A 16403-nucleotide genomic window follows, 5' to 3' on the forward strand; every position below is an offset into this window, starting at 1 on the left:
GACTATGCAAAACAGAAATATGTATAGGTACAGAACACTGAAAAGAAATACTAAAATGGGAATAAATGATTTTCTCCAGATGGTGGGGTTATAGATAATTTTGGTTTCCTTCTTTATCCTTTCCTGTACTTTTCCTATTTCCTACAATGAAATATATATACTATTTTTCAATCAGATTCAAAAAACATTTTTGGTTTCCAGTGTATAATCAAAAGTTCACCCTTGGGCGCCTGGGTGGCTCAGTGGGTTAAGCCGCTGCCTTTGGCTCAGGACATGATCTCAGGGGTCCTGGGATCGAGTCCCACATCGGGCTCTCTGCTCGGCAGGGAGCCTGCTTCCCTCTCTCTCTCTCTCTGCCTGCCTCTCTGCCTACTTGTGATCTCTCTCTCTCGCTGTCAAATAAATAAATAAGTAAAATCTTTAAAAAAAAAGTTCACCCTTTCTGAGAAATATGTATAGGACTACACACAGGATTGGGAAAAGTAAGCAACCCACTAGCAAAAAGACTGCACAAGGTATATGCTTAAGAAAACCTTCTTCTTTGGGGTGCAGAAAAGTTCAGCTGTCCCCCTAAAGGGACAATGCTGACCATTTCCTGCCTTCTTGCTTTTGGAGATGCTTTAGTAAATTATAACTGAGGAATCAAATTATATTGAGATGCCTGACAAACCTTATATGCTAAGGACCCAGGACCACCACCTTCTCAACCCTTAAATCTAAGACCTTACACTTAAAGAAAACAGATCAGGGTGCCGGTTGGCACAGTCAGTTAAGCATCCAACTCTTGGTTTCGGCTCAGGCCCTGATCTTAGGGTCGTGGGATCAAGCCCTGCAAGGAGCCCAAGCTTCGTGCAGAGTCTGCTTAAGATTCTCTCCACCTCTGCCCTTCCCCCCAAATGCGCACAAGCGTGTGCTCTAATTTTTTTTTTTTTTTTAAGAAAGAAACCAGACTAAGACCTAAGTAACATGGATTGGATCATGTTATTCCTCACATCAAAAACATTCAGGGTCATGAGTTCAAGCCTTGCATTGGGCTGGACACTGGGCCTGGAACCTAGTTAAAAAATAAAACAGGGTGGCTCAGTCAGTTGAGCAACTGCCTGCAGCTTGGGTCATGATCCTAGGGTCCTGGAATGGAGTCCCAGATAGGGCTTCCTGCTCAGCAGGGAGTCTGGTTCTCCCTGTCCCTCTGCCCCTTCCCCAGCTACTACAGTGCTCTCTCTCTCATAAATAAATCTTTAAAAAGGGGGCGGGAGCCACCTGGGTGCCTCAAGGGGTTAAGCCTCTGCCTTCCGCATAGGTCACAACCTCAGGGTCCTGGAATCAAGCCCCACATCGGGCTCTCTGCTCAGCAGGGAATCTGCTTCCCCCTCACTGCCTACTTGTGATCTCTGTCAAATAAATAAATAAAATCTTAAAAAAAAAAAATTCAGGGTATGTCTGGCTGGCTCAGTCAGAAGAGCCTGTAACTCTTGATCTCTGGGTTGTGAGTTCGAGCACTATGCTGGGTGCAGAAATAACTAAAAAATATATATAAACTTAAAAAAAAAATCAGAGGGTTGCCACAGGGAGGTGGGTAAGGAGAGGGTGGTTGGGTTATGGACACTGGGGAAGGTATGTGCTATGGTGAGTGCTGTGAAGTGTGTATACCTGGCGATTCACAGACCTGTGCCCCTGGGGCTAATAATACATTATATGTTAATAAAAAAATAAAAATGTATTAATAAATAAAACTCAACAGCTAATTCCATTCAGAATAAAATCCATATCCCTTAACATGACACTTATAGTTAAGATCCAACCATCAAATTTCCTTTCCAGCCTACCTCCAGCTCCTAACTCTAAAATATCTTGTCTCAGGAATACTTTTCCCAAACATGCTCTGTATATTTGCCCATGCTGTGACCTCCTCCAAAATGTTTTTTCTTTTAAACTTACTGAAGGCCTAAATTTACCTTTTATAACCTGGTTATAAAATGCCTTCTCTCTTCAGAAACTCTTCTTGTTCTCCCATTTTAAAAACAACTGTTCTCTCCTCTACATGTTCCCAGTATTGCCTGTTCCTCTACACACTTTATTCCATTCCTCTTTGGGTCTACGCTAGCTACAAATATGTTTCACTTGACTAAGCTTCTGGAGAGCAGAAACCCCCTCATTCACCTACCAGCTCCATTTTAGCACAATGCTTGCACACAGTAGGTGCTAAATAATGTGCCTGACTGAATGTCAACTGTCCCTAATGTGACGAATTCTTTTAGTAATGCAGACAGTGAAGCCAAAGTGTCAATCCCTCTAATTTAAAGTCACCTACCTAGCCTGAGTGACCAACAGAAAATGTCATGGGCCTGCCACTTTAAGGGGACTGGCAAACTGACTGTTTTACACAATCCTAATTAAAACCAAAGGGCACTGAGGGAAAGAAGAGAAATAGGGAGATTAAGAGGTGTGGATTCTACAGGTCACCTCCTCCTCTGTTTGGAGCCCAAATCTCCCAGCCTAGCGCCTAGTGAGCTCACTAAGCAGCCTATTCTCTCCTTGGGGTCACTATAGGATCTAAGTGTCAAAAAGCAACTGATTAGGGCACTTTCTCTCAAGCAACTGGCTTTGCTCTTGGCCATTTAACTTCTAATTGTGGTTACCTGGGGCTTTTTCTAAATGAATCTCATTGCCCCAATCATTAAAAGAATCCCTTTAAAGACTTGAAATTAACCACAGCAGGGTACAAAGTCTCTAAATCTCCTAAATCACAATATCCACACTGTCCATTTGGATGAAATTTACCCCCAGCTTCTTCAAACAAAAGGTCCTACCACCAAACGACTTCTATCAGGACCAGCATGTCCTGTGATTGTTTTTCAGGAGAAAGCTCCCAGTGCCTGCTTCCCATTAAAAAGCTACTTCATGTTTGATCACTCGGCTGTGACTGCCCGTAGAAAGCAAAATCACTGCAACTTAGGGGCTAAAAAGGAATTTCACTCCTACCCCCTAATCTAATAGTCAAGCAACTTACAACAAGTAGATACTTTCTGACCTCAAATCTCCTTACACATACCTATTTTCAGATCTAGAACTCTTAGTATGTAACCTTTTCAATACCAAAATGAGGAAAACAAGGCCTTGAGTAAGAAAGAATTGCAAATGACCATATAGTGACCTAGTGACAGAATCTTTTGACACATTGCCTAATACCTTATTCTACTGACTAGTTATCAACAAGAACACCATTTCCTGGAACAGATTCCGGGGTACACCAATCAGCCTATTTCAAATGCATTCAGGATAGGTAGGCTCTCTGCTTTTCCTCTTTCTATCCCCCCTGCCCATTCTCACCCTTTCTCAAACCCAACTGCTGACCAAAAAAATAAATAAATAAAAATAATGAAGTGACTTGATATATAATTTTTTCCCACAAAAAGATGAGCTACCAAACTATCTGGTTCAGCCCCACCATGCAATGGGTGCTGGCATGCTGGTGTGCGGTGGGTGCTACAGCCAGAAGAACCTGTGACTGAGTTTTCTGGAGATGGGACTGCTAACACCTCCTCAGCTACGGTGTCCTACAGCAGCACATTCCAATCCTTTTTGGTCCTCAAATCACATTTGTGATTTGGGAGGACTACGATGAGAAAGGCAAATTTTCTCACACTATCTAGTCACCATGGCCTAGAAGCAAGCATACATGCACAGTGAGTATAAAGGAAGTGACACCTTTTTAAACAAACATTTCCAATCTTATTAAATCAAATGAAAACTGCAGTCAAAACAGTCTCTGTAGGAAGTTATTAACTTATTCTAACAATATTACCATCACTCAAAATATTTATAAAACACTCCTTTGGAAACTGCCTTTAAGGTCTAATCCATGTGAAGACACACACAAAAATTAAGTCTTACTGTTTACATGTCATTCTTCACCAAAAAATGTACTGCCTTGCTTCACTCTTTGGCTCACAGTATCTTTTGGCTGTCTCCAAAACCTGAATCCACCAAGCAAGAGTGATGATTTGCTACTTCTGAGGCTATTCAAAAGACTGGCTTAGAAGCCAAAAATATTCTGAGCATTGGCAGCCTCACTAGAATAAATACGAAGGCTGAGAACACAATTACTGAGGACAAACTTACAAATATTAAGTGTCCTGCAACTACAACTAAGGGGACAAGATATATGCAATATATGTCACATATTAATTGTAATACTTTACAATCACACATTATAAAATCATATATTTTGACCCTGGAAGGAATCTTCCAGATTATATAATCCAAACTTTTCATTTTTACATATGAGATCACTCAGTGCACTGAGGTTAGGCAATTTGTCTCTGGTAACATAACTGGTTAGCAACAGTCAGGACTAGAAACCTAGTCACCCTAACTTCTAGCATAATCCATAAATATGTACTAATCCATACTCCTCCCTCTTCTGTGTTCCTCACTGCTGTCTTTTATTTTATTTATTTATTTATTTATTTACTTATTTATTTACTGCTGTCTTTTAAAGTGAAAGGAAATAACTTGGGACTCTCAAGTACACCACAATGGTTCTGAAACTAGTAGCTGAGAAATGATGGCTTAAGACCAGGATATCTTGGGATGCCTGGGTGGCTCAGTCGGTTAAGCCTCCACCTTCAGCTCAGGTCATGAACCCAGGGTCCTTAGATCCACATCACGTTCCCTGCTCAGCAGGGAGTTTGCTTTTCCCTCTGCCTGCTGCTCCCCCTGTTGTGCTGTTTGTCTCTCTGACAAATGAATAAATAAAATCTTAAAAAAAAAAAGACCAGGATAGCTCTCTATAATCGCCCCTATGGGTATGAGCCATTGTTTAGTATGTAGCTCACAAGAGTTCTGGATAATCTACCTCAGAGCAGGGGTCAATGAAAACCTCTGGATACCTCCCTCCTTACCCCGCAAATACACACATTAAAAATATGTCTGTTGAACCTCTCTTCCTGCCTCCTGCAGTAAGCCATGTGCTTCAAGTAACTGAAAGAACATTACTATGAACAACATGAATCAGGGAAAGAATAGTAAAGCTTCTGTTCGGGAAAAAGCTGATCTATGAAAAACTAGGGAAGGCAGGAACCATCTTGAACTTACCTCCTCGTAGACAGCTTCCTCGGGCCTGGACAAGAGATCCCTGGCAGTCTGACTTAGAATTAGCATCTAGCCAGGGAAGGGGCAAAGGGACAGGAAAGCTTGTTCATTCTCCCATCCCACCCACTGTTGGTCAGCTCAGCCTCATATCATCCTAGGCAGCTCCAGCATTCTATAGATCAGACAGCAACCGGAAGGGAAGCCACACAGCCTAGGTCAACGGGGTGAGTCAGTCGCAGAGCAGGAAGAGTCACTGGAGCAGAAATTCTGGCCTCCTGTGGCAAGATTGCCAAACCACACCACACCACACCACCACCCCTTCGGTCAGCACTGGGAAGGCCCTGCTCTATTAGGATTCTGGTCTCCAAACCAGAAAAGGTCCTTTCTCGGGAGGCTCCATACCATGCTCATATCCAAGTGTGTTTCTCCTACTCAAAAACCTTCTATGGCTTTTTTCTGCCTAAAGCATCATACCTAAATTATCTGGCTTAATTTTTTAAGTCCTCCATTATATGGCCTGAAGTCATTTATTCAACCTATTTCCCACTAGTCCAGTGTATACTCTGAACTTATCAAGCCAGTCTTCCCACTTCTCTCTGCATTAGCCTCTCTCATTTCCATGCCTTCAGTTATCCAGCAGTGGTAAATTCAAATACCTTCAGGAGTCAGACAGGTAAAAGAAATGGATTCTCCAGTGGAGCATATGGCAAAAGCCCAAGTGTTATCCCCACCTAAAAGCATTCAAATATTTTAATTCAAATATGTATGCAATATTTCACCTTGAGCATTATAATAACCTCTTAAATGGTTATTAATATTCTTTCTAGCTTGCAAGTAAAGAAGCTTTCCCAAGATTAGGAAGCTGGGAAAATGCTGGGCATCATCTCTGAACCCAAAGCAAGAGCTCTAAAGTATGAGGATTCCCAATAGTACAAATACCACAGAAGATACAAAGCTCTAAAACTCTGAAGAGGAGGGGTGCCAGGGTGACTCAGTCGGTTACGTGTCTGACTCTTGATTTTGGCTCAGGTCATGATCCCTCGTAAGACTGAGCCCCACATCAGGCTCCCCTCAGCATGGAGTCAGCTTGGAATTCCCCCTCTTCCTCTCCCCCTCTCTCTAACTTGCACTCTCAACACCTTGTTCTCTAAAATAAATCAAATCTTTAAAAAATACATAAATAGGGGCGCCTGGATGGCTCAGTGGGTTAAAGCTTCTGCCTTGGGCTCCGGTCATAATCCCAGGGTCCTGGGATCGAGCCCCACATCGGGCTCTCTGCTCAGCAGGGAGCTTGCTTCCCCCTCTCTCTGCCTGCCTTTTGGCCTACTCGTGATTTCTCTGTGTCAAATAAATAAATAAAATCTTTTAAAAAAATACATAAAAACTCTGAAGAGGAAATTCATTTTTCATGATATACAACCTTAATAGTGGGATGGGAAACCCAAATAGCAGCTTATCTAACCATACTCCAATTACCTCAAACTCTATCCACGTTTCTGCCAAAGTCCTTCCTAGTTATTCCAGGTCCTACTGAGTTCCCTCTTCTCTCAGTTCCTGTTGGGCTTACAGACTAGACAACACAATCATGTGCCAAATTATATATGATCATGCAAAACTGAATACTGAGTCCATGTGTTAGTCTCTAATTCACTAATCACACTACTGCATTAACCTACATAGTTCTACTAAAAATTTTAACCTGAATCTAATCAAGAGAAAACAATCATACAAATCCAAATTAAGAAATATTCTGGGGACACCTGGGTGTCTCAGTCGGTTGGGCATCTGGCTCTTGGTTTAGGCTCAGGTCATGATCTCACAGTTGCGGGATCAAGCCCAACATTGGGATCTGCGCTCAGCATGGAGTCGGCTTTGGATTCTCTCTCTGTCAAATAAATAAATAAATAAAATCTTTAAGAAAATATATTCCGCAAAAGTGTAACCTAAATTCTTCAAGGATGTCAATACTATGATAGAAAAAAAAATGTAAGATTAAGAGATTGGAGAACTGTTCAACGGGCATGACAAAATCACGGCAACTAAATGTAAGCACGATCCTTCAATGAAGATTGATTTGAAAAAAGTCTATAAAGGACATCACTGGGAAAATTTGTGAAGTCTGAACAAGCACTATACATTGAAAGTACTGAATCAATATTAAATTTCCTAAGTGCTAACTGTATTGTGGAAGACAGTCTTGTTTTCAAGAAACACTGCTGAAATGTTTAGAATGAAGTAACATGATGTTCACATGTAACAGTTAAAAGTGTCAGAAAATGAAGGATAGAAAGCAAATGCAGCCAAGTGTTCACAATTGGTGAATCTAGATGAACAGTATATTTTTTATAATTTTCTTATAAGGTATCTATAGGTTTGAACTTATACAAGAGTGTATAAATATTTATTATTCCTATAGGGGCGCCTGGGTGGCTCAGTGGGTTAAAGCCTCTGCCTTCGGCTCGGGTCATGATCCCAGGGTCCTGGGATCGAGCCCCACATCAGGCTCTCTGCTCCACGGGGAGCCTGCTTCCTCCTCTCTCTCTCTGCCTCTCTGCCTACTTGGGATATCTGTCTGTCAAATAAATAAATAATAAAAAATCTTAAAAAAAAAAAAAAAGAATCTGTAGGTTTGAACAGCTGGTGAGGAAGAAATTACTGTATTACACATTTCTTTGTATACTCAGCTCTTTGAGAGATAAAAGAGGCGCTCATTTCTTATTTGCTCACTACCTAAGGCAACTGGGCTTTGGAGGTCAACAGCTAGCCAGAGTCAACTTTGCAATAGTTCATAAGGGGTACGTACAGTGGCAAACTCTAAGGGAACAAGAGGTTTCCCTCAAACTCACACCATCACACCACAGGAAGGATAGAAAAGGAGGTAATAGCTATTATTACCTCACCCTTCACTGAGGCCATCCAGCAGTCAGAGACACTTGACAAATGCCCACTTACAGGGCAGAATACAGTTACTACCCACACAAAGGACCAAGAGCTAGGGTCACATTGCATCCACCTTGCCACAGGGCACCAAAAACTTGACAGGGTGCAAAACAAGTGTCTCTGGCCAGTCACAGGAAGGCACCCAAGTGGTCAAATAAATATGCCTGAAGTCTTTACTCCTCACCATATAAAACAGTCCTCAGCTGCAGTAAGGCAGAAGAAATCTGCAAGGCTGAATCACTGGCATTTCCTGCACTGGCTTCAAAGAAACCAGCCCTTAAATAGGACGGAAAGGGCAGCTGACACAGCTGTCAACAGAGGCCTCAACCCAGGAGCATGCTGTGCAATATGCCCTCTTTCCCTTCTACAGCCGCCAGATCATTTTACTTCTGCCTAGTGGTCCCTTATTAGGGTGACTGACTGCCCAATGGCCAACCCTTAACCTTGACTCTCTCCTCCTCTCACTGACAGCCAAGATACTGCCCTTTCCAGATAGCTCCTCCACTAATTTAGCAGAAAGAATAATCAAACCTATTCCCTCCCAAATTTCCATCAACTGAAGGCCTATAGTGGTATAACATAGAGCTTGCTTCTCAAATCTACCATATTTAGCATTTTTACCAAAGACAGAGTGAAAACATATAAAGCCTGCTTGTCAAGCTTTGGGATTATAAACTATGAAGGACAAAAAATACAGTGTTTTTAGATTTGTTCTGGCAAAGATCTCAACACCAAAAGCAACCTTTCCTTACTAAAGCAAGCTCGTACCAAGCTTTGTAACCAAGCTTTCATTACTAAAAGCAACACAATACAATTTAATGGGATTAAATACAAAGGCTTGCATTCACAGTAAAAGAAATCAGCCAAACTAATACAAGATGGTAGAGACCTGGTACAGCAGTTCATATTTAAAAGGCTGCCTTTGGGGTAGGGGAGGGAGCAGGCTGCCTCTAGTGGGAGGTGGAGGAGAGGCTGTTATGCTCTCAATGAACCACAAATGTAACAGAGCTACAGAAAACACAATGCAGGCTAGGGTTGTGTGACAACTCTGTGCTCCACCTTTAAAGAGCAAAGTCAGAGTATATGCAGTGAAGAATAACAACAACTGTGGTGAAAGGTCTAAAAGTCATGTAGCAAATGTGAGGGAAGAACTACAGAAGTTTAGCAGGGAAAAGGTGAAAACTTTTTTCAAATATATGCATGCTTGTCGTGCAAGTGAAGAGAAAAACCTATGTGTTCTCTTGCAAGAAGACAAAACCAGAACTACTGAGCAGAAATTATAGGAAGATAGATTTGGGTTGAACATGGGGAAAGACTTTCAGCATAATTAAGAAATTAAGAATGGGGGTTATAAAGACAACTATCACATGATCTCCCTAATATGAGGAAGTGGAGATGCAACGTGGGGGGTTTGGGGGGTTGGAAAAGAATAAATGAAACAAGATGGGATCGGGAGGGAGACAAACCATAAGAGACACTTAATCTCACAAAACAAACTGAGGGTTGCCGGAGGGAGCCGGGTAGGGAAAGGATGGTGGGGTTATGGACACTGGGGAAGGTATGTGCTATGGTGAGTGCTGTGAAGTGTGTAAACCTGGCAATTCACAGACCTGTACCCCTGAGGCTAATAATACATTATATGTTAATAAAAAGTTAAAAAATTAATAAAAATAAAATAAAATGAATGGGGGTTATAGAACCTAGAATGCTTGGATCAGAACACCAACTCCACTACTTACAAACTGTTTGACTTTGAGTAGATTACTTGATTTATTTGTGGCTCGGTTTATTTTCCTGTTAAAGGGAACAGTAATAATGGTAGTATTTACCTCATAGAACTTTGGGAAGCAGTTCATGCAAGGTGCTTAGAATAGTGCCTCGCTCAGAGTATATACTGAGAAAAAGAAGAAAAAGAAAAAAAGAACGTAGCTATTGCTGTGACTGATATGATAAATCAGATAACCTGAAAATCTTCCTACTAAATACACCTGGAAATGGTTGGGGAAATACAATAAACGTCCTTTTAGATTATGCCAGTTAAGTTATCGTCTCTCCGCTCCACCTACCCTGTTATACTCTGCTCTGCGACACTGGGGCTTGGACTCTGCCAACCCCATTTCACCTTTGCCAGCTGGCTCACTGTTAGGCTCTGTCAATAGGAGGTGCTAAAGGTAAAATGGAAAGCAGGAACTTCCTCCTTCCTACAGCGGCGTGCTGTTTCTTGACAACAGCAGTTAGTTCCTTCCCACTTCTTTCTGAAACCCAGAACCAGCCTCATGGCACCCCTCCGAGGCACCAGCACCAGCTGGGCAGAGCTCAAGCAAACCTGGCTCCTCCAGGCCCTTCCCGGGAGCACCTGAGAAACCAGCAGCACCAGGCAACACCCTCTCCGCAGAGAATCAGGGCGTAGTTCCTCCAGATCCCTTTAGACTTCTATGCTCTGATAACTCCAACTGTTCCTCCCTTTGTTTCTCAGTCTTAGATGAGGTAGCTGTTTAATGCAGTTACTACATCAAACTCACTTTAAGATTCCCTTTTGCTTGTTCAGCCCTCCCACAAAGGTTTAAACTAATTCTATTTACTGAGTTCACTCTTAAAATAACTATGTGTGGTTTCTACTTTCCTGCTTGGGTCCTAACTGACACACAGATAAACTGACCTCACGAGAAAATAAGGGAAATTCCAGGAACAGTGTGACCCGACAGCATAGCTGTGCTAGCCGTGTAAAGAATTTATAACCTCTTCATTGTCGAAGAGACAGATTTTGAGCCTACTAAGACTACTGATATCCTTGTATTAAGGGTGAGGCAGTCAATAAAAAGACCAGGAAAAAAAAAAAAATCTGTCCACAAGGAAATAGGGAAGCTTATCTTGCTCACCTAGTGAAGCAGGACGAAAAACCCTCCTAGGAATTCAAAACCATAGTTGTTTTGTGGCCTAAGCTTGTGGCCTGGAGATCTGTATTGCATACATTGGTCCCAGGCTGGGAATAGCCTTGAGTGTCCAACAGAAGCAGTAACAAAGTTCTCCAGGAGATATAATGAATGGCCAGTAAATATGTGAAAAAACGCTCACCATCATCAGTTAACAGGAAAATGCAAATTAAAATCACAATGAGATATTACTACACCTCCATGAGAATAGCAAATATTAAAAGGCCAACAATACCAAGTATGGATAAGAATATGAAGCTGGGGGCTCCTGGGTGGCTCATTCAGTTTAGCATCTGTCTCAGGTCATGATCTCAGGGTGGTGATATCCAGCCCTGCACTTGCTGAATCAGCTTGAGATTTTTCTTCCCCTCTCCCTTTGCCCCTCTCCCTGTTCAAGCATAATCACGTGCACACACTCTCTCTCAATAAATATATAAATAAATACAATCTTAAAAAAAAAAGGGAATATGAAGCAAATGGAGCTCTCACATACTATTAAAATGGTACTATCACTTTGGAAAACTGGCAATTTCTTAAAAAGTTAAATATACAACTGCCATACAACCCCATCATTTCGAAAACTCTGAAAAGAAAAAAATATACAAATGCTCAAAGATTTGTACATGATTGCTCAAAGCAATTTAATCACAATAGCTAAAAACTGGAAACAAACCAAAAGTCCAACAGAGAATAATAAAATTACATGATATAACCATACAACAGAATACCATGTATGTAACAACAGAAAGCCACAAATTACTGATATATGCAACTAAATGGATAAATCTCATATGTATTATGCTATGTGAAAGAAACTAGGCCCAAGAATATGCACTATATGATTTAACTTACATGAAATTCTAGGAAATGCAAATTAACAATAGTTCCTGAGGGGGGCGCCTGGGTGGCTCAGTCGTTAAGCACCTGCCTTTGGCTCAGGTCATGATCGGAGAGTCTCAGGATGGAGCCCCATGTCGGGTTCCCTGCTCAGCGTGGAGTCTGTCTGCTTCTCCTTCTCCTTCTGCCCCTCCCCCTACTCCTTCTCTCTCTCAAATAAAATCTAAAAAAAAAAAAAAAGAAAAAGTTCCTGAGCCAAGGTGAAGGGAAACATGGACTGTAAAGAAGCATGCAGAAACTCTGGGGAGTGATAGAATGGCTCTATATTTTGATTGTGGCAGCTTTTTATAGGTATATACATACATCTGTCAAAACACGTTTTGCTTTAAACATAGTTTATTGTACATAAGCTATGCCTAAGCAAAGTTGACTTGAAAGAAAATTCGGGAAAAAAAAAAAAAGAAAGAAAGAAAATAAACTGCTCTTGGTAGAACTGACCTCGACCCAAGCTATATAGGATTACTACAGACAACGCCCCTTTGAATGTGACCTTACAATCCAAAACTACTACATACCTGCGGAAACTATTCATCATGGGCAAGAGTCAGTTAAAACAAATCCCTAAAAACTTCAGAAAAACATGATAGAGACTATAAGTTTATTTAAAATTATTATATGAGGGGCGCCTGGGTGGCTCAGTGGGTTAAAGCCTCTGCCTTCGGCTCAGGTCATGATCTCAGGGTCCTGGGATCGAGCCCCACATCGGGCTCTCTGCTCCGAGGGGAGCCTGCTTCCTCCTCTCTCTCTGCCTGCCTCTCTGCCTAATTGTGATTTCTCTCTGTCAAATAAATAAAATGTTTTAAAAAAAAATTATTATATGAGTTGAGGGGTGCCTGGGTGGCTCAGTGGGTTAAAGCCTCTGCCTTTGGCTCAGGTCATGATCCCAGGGTCCTGGGATGGAGCCCCGCATCAGGCTCTCTGCTCAGCGGGGAGCATGCTTCCCCCTCTCTCTGCCTGCCTCTCTGCCTACTTGTGATCTCTGTCAAATAAATAAATAAAATCTTTTTAAAAAAAAATAAAATTATTATATGAGTTGAAAACATGAGACAAAAACAAGATACCATGGAAAACAAAGAAGCATATTTAAAAATGAACCAGATAGTACTTCTAAAAATGAAAAAGTTAGCTAATGAAAATAAGAACTCAGGGCACCTGGGTGGCTCAGTCAGCTGAGCAACTGACTGGCTCTCAGCTCAGGTCTTGATTTCAGGGTCATGAGATTGAGCTCTCATCAAGCTCTGCACTGGGTGCTCTCTCCCCCTCTCCCTCTGCACCTCCAGCCCTTAAACCCACACACACATACACAAGTAAATTAGTTCTAGCTGAAGAGTAAATTAGTAGGCTAGGAGACAGATTTAAAGAAATTACCAGAGGTAACACAGAAAGAGATGGAAATCATGAAAGATAAGAAGAAATGTGGAGGACAGAATAAAAAAGTCCAACATAAGTTAAATATGGGATCTGAGAGAGGCACTATTTAAAAAGGGAATGAGGGGCACCTGGGTGGCTCAGTGGGTTAAGCCGCTGCCTTCGGCTCAGGTCATGATCTCAGGGTCCTAGGATCGAGTCCCACATCGGGCTCTCTGCTCAGCGGGGAGCCTGCTTCCTCCTCTGTCTCTGCCTGCCTCTCTGCCTACTTATGATCTCTTTCTGTCAAGTAAATAAATAAAATCTTAAAAAAAAATAAAAAAATAAAAATAAAAAGGGAATGACTACGAACTTTTTACAAAATTTATGCAAGGTATGAAATCTCAGATTAAGGAACCACTATAAGTTCCCAGTAGGATACAATTAAACCCACAGAATGAAATGAAACTGCAGAACACAAACAATAAGATCTTTAAAACTACCAGAGAAGGGGCGCCTGGGTGGTTCAGTCATTAAGCATCTGCCTTCGGCTCAGGTCATGATCCCAGAGTCCTGGGATGGAGCCCTGCATCAGGCTCCCTGCTCAGAGGGAAGCCTGCTTCTCCCTCTCCTACTACCCCTGCTTGTGTTCCCTCTCTCACTGTGACTCTGTCAAGTTAAAAAAACAAACAAACAAACTTTTAAAACTACCAGAGAAAAATGCAGGTTACCTGCAACAAAATGATAGTTAAATTGTGAGCACAGTTCTCAAAAGTAACAACAAAAAGCCAGAATTTCAGTAAAATAACATATTCAAAGTGCTGAGAGAAAATAATTGGAAGCTTAGTACCTAGCTAAACTATCAAGACTGAAGAGAAAAAAAAAAGATGTTTCCACACAGAGTGTTTAACACTAACTGATCCCTCACTGAAGAAAAACATCTGAAGGATATATTCATCTGTTTAACACAAAAGGAATAAAATGCAAGAAAGAATGGTGAAAAAACAGTAAGCATAGAAGGATAAAATGAAAATAACCACTGACAGCACAAAACATAATACTGTTATAATACAATAACAATTATTATCACTTAGAATTGTTCAATATTGAAATGGACTGCCTTTGGGAGTGGTTCCATCTTTGGAGTGCTCATTTTGAGTTCAGACAATACCTTTTGATATGTTCCGTATAACAGTAGGTAAGAGGTTGAAATAAATGACCCCCCAACATACTTACTGACCATCGGGTGTTATCAATTAGACACAGCTGTCAAAATATTCTCCAATCAGCCCTGTTTAGCCACCTGTGGTAGGGCTTTTCACCATCCTAACAGTCCTAGAACTCAACTACTAGTTCAAGGCTTTCTTCTCACTCTCATATTCCATAAATAAAAGAGAGTATTCCAAATAGAAATGTTTTTATATGAGCTTTCAGGTAAGATCTCCTAGCTTTGGGGGGCCATACCTCTGGCATTAGATTAAGAATCAGTCATTAAGGGGCGCCTGGGTGGCTCAGTGGGCTAATGCCTCTGCTTTCGGCTCAGGTCATGATCCCAGGGTCCTGGGATCGAGCCCCACATCGGGCTCTCTGCTCCTCAGAGAGCCTGCTTCCTCCTCTCTCTCCCTGCCTGCCTCTCTTGCCTACTTGTAACCTCTGTCTGTCAAATAAATAAATAAAATCTTTAAAAAAAAAAAAAAAGAATCAGTCATTAAAATTAGTCATCATTTGCTTGAACTTGGGCCAAAAAAGAGTACTTTGGAAGCTTTTACATAGAATTATGTGCTTCTTCCTCTACAAGGAGAACCATTCAGGAACAGAGAGGGAGGGAACACATATACTCATCCCTGCTGATGGAATGCTACCTCACTTGGTCTGAATGTTCCCTCTGGGTTCCCATATATTCACAGCAGTAAAGATCTTCACAAGGTAGCCCTAATCCCCTTATCATCAAGGTTTCTGCCCACCACAGAGTAACAGTTTCAAGAACTTTGGAAATATGGGACCAGGAAATAGACGCTAGAGAGAAGGAAACACGGATTAAAGCGAGTAACTATCACAGTTTTAGAAGGCAGTTCCATCACAGGCAAAAAGATAGAATACAGAGGTTCAAAAGCCATTAAATAGAGATGGGCTCCTATTTTCAGTCCATGAAAGCTCTTCATTTCAAACCATACATTAAGCGCCAGGACATGTTTCACTCACACCTGCCTATGCAACAGGATAGGGGACAAAAGACACTGTCTATCTAGAAAGACAAACATGCACTCTTCCCATACCAGATGAGCAGCACTCCCCTGGGGCGTAAGCAAGAGAGGACACCCAGACAACGGCAGCAGGAAGCCAGTTACGCACTTTCCCACCCACAATCTTCACAGAGTCATGTATTTGTACACTCCAAGATGCTTCCATGAAACAACTTAACTGATTTGACCCTCAGAACCACCCAAAAAGTAGGTAAGGCAGGTAAGTTCACGTTAACGTATGCGAAGTGAGGCTCAAAATAACTCTGGTGACCCGTCCAAGACAACGCGCATCCCTTACCCCCCCACACTCCTTATTTAACATGCACTAGCTATGTAATCCTAACCAAGTAAACATTATAAAATACCTCCGCTTCCCCATCTGTAATAAAGGATAATAGGACAATTTGGAATGTTTAAAAAACATTAAAAAACATTTTTAGGTCATGATCTAATGTACCACATGTACCACACCTTGAAGGGTGTGGTACAATGCTTGAAACGTAGCGGGTGCTACGTTTACTACTAGTATCACTACTGCTATTGTTAACAATAATAGGCGGAGACTTCCCTGGGACCTCTGGATCACAAGCATTTCAGGAACACGCACTAGCCGCCCCCTTCCCTCCCCGCGCCTGGGTCGTAGCCAGAATTCCACAGACACGCCCCCAAACAGACCCTCCCCCTAGGCACGCCGGCACCTCCCCCACCCCGGACATGCCCCCCTCCTCACAAACCTTACCCCCGATAGATTCTCCCCAGTCAGAGTAGGTTATGAAGGAGGCCTTCCGCTCGCACCCGCCTCTCCAGCACCCCCTTTAGGCCCCGGCATCCCTGCGGGCGCCCGGACTGGACACCAGCCGCAGGCCCGCGCCGGTTACCTGGCCGCGCGCTCCCGCTCCGCCTCACGCTTCCACGGGATCGGGTTTGTCGCGGGCTCGCGCCAGCGCCG

General features: G+C 42.2%; 1 protein-coding gene across 3 annotated transcripts in view; it reads right to left on the bottom strand.

Moving 5' to 3' along the window:
• Positions 1-16401, bottom strand: part of NUMA1 (nuclear mitotic apparatus protein 1) — a 74314-nt gene extending 57913 nt beyond the window's left edge. The window contains exon 1 of one of the 3 annotated variants that reach the window (XM_046015325.1): positions 16333-16401. The gene's annotated coding sequence lies outside the window, so the exon portion shown is untranslated. The other 2 variants (XM_046015322.1, XM_046015326.1) reach the window with 2 other exon arrangements.
• Positions 16402-16403: the final 2 nt, after the last annotated feature.

This window comes from Meles meles, chromosome 8, assembly GCF_922984935.1.
Source record: "Meles meles chromosome 8, mMelMel3.1 paternal haplotype, whole genome shotgun sequence".
Taxonomy (NCBI): domain Eukaryota; kingdom Metazoa; phylum Chordata; class Mammalia; order Carnivora; family Mustelidae; genus Meles; species Meles meles.